We start from the raw sequence: 4,233 nt of genomic DNA, 5'->3' as shown, positions 1-4,233 counted from the left end.
TTTTTTTTTTTTGAGGAATCCCCACCCTCATTTCCCTAGTGGCTGTACAAGTTTGTCTTCCCACCAGCCATAGATAAGTATTCCTTTTTCCCCATATCTTCACCAGCACAAGTTACTGTCTGTTTTTCTGTTCTGGGCCGTTATGATTGAGATAAGATGGAATCTCAGAGCAATTTTAATTTGCATTTATCTGATGGCTAAGAATAGTGAACATTTTCAAAAGTATTTTTCAGTTAGTGGTATTCAGTCTTTTGAGAATTTTCTGTTTAGTCTTGTGCCACATTTTAAAATTGAGTTATTTCTCTTCATGATGTTCATTTTTGAGATTTTTTTTTGTGCATTTAAGATACTAACTTACTGTTAGATGTATAATTGGTAAATATTTCCCCATTCTGTTGGCTGCTTGCTTTGCAGTTAGTTTCATGAGGTCTCATTTATTAATTATTGGTCTTAGTTACTGTGATGTTAAAGTCCTGTTCAGAAAATCCTTTCCTGTGTCAATGAGTTCAAGCCTATTCCCTACTCTTTCTTCCACTAGTATCAGCGCATCAGGCCTTACGTCAAGGTCCTTAATTCATGTGGAGCTGAGTTTTCTTTAGTCTGAGAGATAAGGATTTATTTGAATTTTTTTTTACTTTCCCCATCTAGCTTGACCAGAACCATTTGTTTATGATGTTGTCTTTTCTCCAGTGTGTATTTTTAGCTTCTTTGTACAAAACCAGGTGTCTGTAGGTGTGTTTAATTGCGTTATGGACCTCCGATTCTATTTCATTGATCAGTGTGCCTATTTTATGGCAATGCCATTCTGTTTTTATTACTATAGCTCTGCAATGCAGTCTAAAATCTAGGATGGTGATACTTCCAACAGTTCCTTCATTATTCATGATTGTTTTAGAGGTCCCGATTTTGTATGGAGCTAGGAACAATCACGCTGAGTGGTGTAGCCCAGATCACAAAGGACAGTATGGTCCCTACATGTTCCTAGTGAGTGGCACTATTAGGAAGTATGGCCTTGTTGGACTAGATGTGGCTTGGTTGGAAAAAGTGTGTCACTAGGGAGTGTGCTCAGTGTGTCTTGATTCTCTTCCTGCTGCCCGTGGATCCGGTTATAGAACTCTCCAGCAGCATGTCTGTCTGCACGCTGCTATGCTTCCTGCCATGAAGGAAACAGACTAAATTTCTGAACTTCTAAACTTAACTGAAATTCTGTAAACTAGTCCCAAATAAATGTTTTCCTTTGTAAGAGTTGCCATGGTTACAGTGTTTCTCCAAAGCTTTAGAAACCCTAAGTAAAACAATTGAAAAAAAGGTAGAAGAATTTTAATGGTATTTCAAATATGACATTCTAGCTAGTAATAAAATATAATTTAAGTAGAAAACCTGATACTTTATTGTCTTTAAAAATTCTCTTACTGTGGAAAATTTTAATAATCAAAGTTCAAGTTTTGTTACAGTATAAATGAATTTTGAGAGAAAAACTACAGAAAAATCAATCACTACAACTTAACATTAGGATCTTTGCATAACTGAAAAAGATCTGATGTTCTAGGAGGAAAATTAATGGTTTACATAGAACTAGCAAAGAGATTTCTAATGCAACTGTATTAACCAGGGTTCCATTTTTCTAGGAACTGAGGCCCATATTGTCCCAAATTGTCATAGGTGAGTGGATGTTCCCTTATCTGTGATCAGCTGTTGATCTTACTTCTAACCAAGTTTCTGACCCAAAGGCCAACACAATGTTCAGAACTAGACCCAGTGACTGAGAAGATAAGACACGCATAATCAAGATCACATTAAGATCTTTTGGTGTGTTTCCATTCCTTGGTTAGTTTTCAAGTATACACAGAAGAGACATTCTCCTGTATTTTGATTCTGTAAGGACTTGTACAGTTTTTTAAAATAACTATTCTAATTTATTTTTTAAAAGAAAAACAGAGATCTGGGTGTGGATATTTCCTTCATATTAGCCATGTTTGGTCAGGATAAGAAAAGCTTGGAAAGGAAGATTATTTTAAATGTGTATAGAGGGGCATTTCAAGTATTCAGAAGGCTGTCTGTGCCCATGTTGTGCCTTATCTATTCTAAGGCTAAAGGGAGAAGAAAGTTCATCATTGGAAATCTGGAGAAAGGATGTGGGGTAGTTCCTTCCTTGGTCTTAGTATAAAAAGTTTGCATTTGGAAATAAGTGATCAACTCTATTAAATATTTCTTCCACAGACTTGGTAAGAAGTCTTCCTCTTTTTTTTTTTGTCCTACCTCCTCTGATGGCTAATACCTGTACTGTTTCATCAAAGGGCCACGAATCTACTAAATGGTGTACAGTGTTGATCTAAAAGAAGCCCTTTATGCATCCCTATGTGCTCTGATCTTGGCTCTGTTGAATGTTGACTAGGAAGGCTCAATTCCTGGACTTTACCAGCAGAACACTTGGACATTCCTTCTTCAAAGCCTCAGGGACAGCATTTACCCTTGGTCTAGCATGTTAGTAAAAGGTCTTAGGGAATTAGTTTTCAGGACAATCCATTCTATAATATTTAGAAGATATTTCAAAATGTAATACTACCTCGGAAAGCACAGACCAAGATATTGTCAAAGTTCTGAACTTTTAAGCCTCTTGAGGCTTCTGAGTCTTCCAGAAAAAGCCCACATGATTTAGAATTGTAGGATGTAGCAGGACTAGTGGGTTATTGACAAATTCAAGGTCCACCACCTTGTGGTTTTTCTCCATTTGGTGAGGCTTTTAGGACAACTTGTAGTCTTACAAGGATGCTGACAATGGACTAGTAGACCATACTCTAGAGGAATGTCAATGGCAAGTGGCTATCCTAATTAAGAGTCCTTTTTCTAAACAAATTCATTGCCTTTGATTGTAGGATTGTGTATGTCAGTGGGTGGGCATATGGCGTGTTGCATGTGTGGAAGCTGCTTTGTTTGTGGGATTGTGTATGTAAGTGGGTGTGCATATGGCATGGTACATGTGTGGAAATGAGAAGACAAGCTTTGTGTCAGGTTCCCTTTCTCCCAGTTTGGGTTCCAAAGATTAAACTCTGGTTCTCAGTCTTAGCAGTAGGTGTCTCCACTGGCTAAAATGTTGAAAAAGTAATACACTTATTTTTTTTTCAAATTTCTGTTATTGATTCTTGGTGAAATTCATACAATGTGTTTTGATTACATTGACCCCAACACTAACTATTCCCAGTTTTCTCTCCTCCCTACTCACCTGACTTCCTCCCTCTCTTTCTCTCTCTCTGGCAAACTCATTGTGACTGATAACTCCCAGGCTCATGGTCTGCTTTGCAGTCTGGTTGATATACTAGCTGCCACACTCTTTTTATATTTTTGAAGGTGTAAGTTATTTTGATTTATTGTGCTCTTTTATCTGGATATAAAGCTTTTAAAGCTTTTTCAATAAAAGTCATTCTTCTGCAATACATAAGTTATCGATCCACTGAATTTCTGAGCCAGCTTTTTTTTTCTGTGAGCTTCTGCTGAACGTTGTTATACAAATGGCACACGTCTCTAGGATCACAAATTATAGGCTCAGTGTCCTTTATTTATGGCTAGGTTGCTTTTAGGTTCTGGCTATTACAAATAATGCTGCTATGAATACAGGTGGGCAAATACCTTGTAGTATGAGTGTACATTGAATAGCACATGACGATACAGAAGACACTCATTCAGTACTGATTAACCTAGGGAGTAAGGTAAAGGGACCCTGATGGTACTGTGTACAGTGATAAATTAGTTAGTCATGAATGGACAGGAAAATAAAGAAAAAAAGCAGTCTCAGTGAGACTATTAATTAGTATTAGCTGCTGGGTGAGAAGAAAAGGAATGAGAATTACTGAGGCAAAGGAAAGAACAGGTGGGTAGAATTTGTGGGAGTGGAATTTTGGTTAGTGGAATACTAAAAAGATAGGGTACAGATGTGTACCCAGATATCTTAACCAGGCCAGCCTTGGCCTCTGAGAGGTGTAACACTAAGAGGAGTGCATACAGAAAAAGAGACAAGAAGGAAAACAAGAAAAAAACGAGAGAAACATGTAAAAGGTATGAGAAGCAGGGGGCAGTATTGGTCTGCTACATTGGCCCTATGCTATGACTCTATGATTAATAAATATTTGTTTTCCTCCCTCCTCAGCCCGAAGAGCACTTAGGGTTCCCTGACCTGTGGGAAGTCCAAGGAACCCCCACCTCCATCCAGGTCTAGTAAGTTGAACATCCAAACTG

The sequence above is a fragment of the Microtus ochrogaster genome, chromosome 18 (assembly GCF_000317375.1).
Source record: "Microtus ochrogaster isolate Prairie Vole_2 chromosome 18, MicOch1.0, whole genome shotgun sequence".
In the NCBI taxonomy this organism is placed as follows: Eukaryota; Metazoa; Chordata; class Mammalia; order Rodentia; family Cricetidae; genus Microtus; species Microtus ochrogaster.
The sequence above is the reverse complement of the archived record's forward strand: the minus strand, read 5'-3'. Positions refer to the sequence as shown.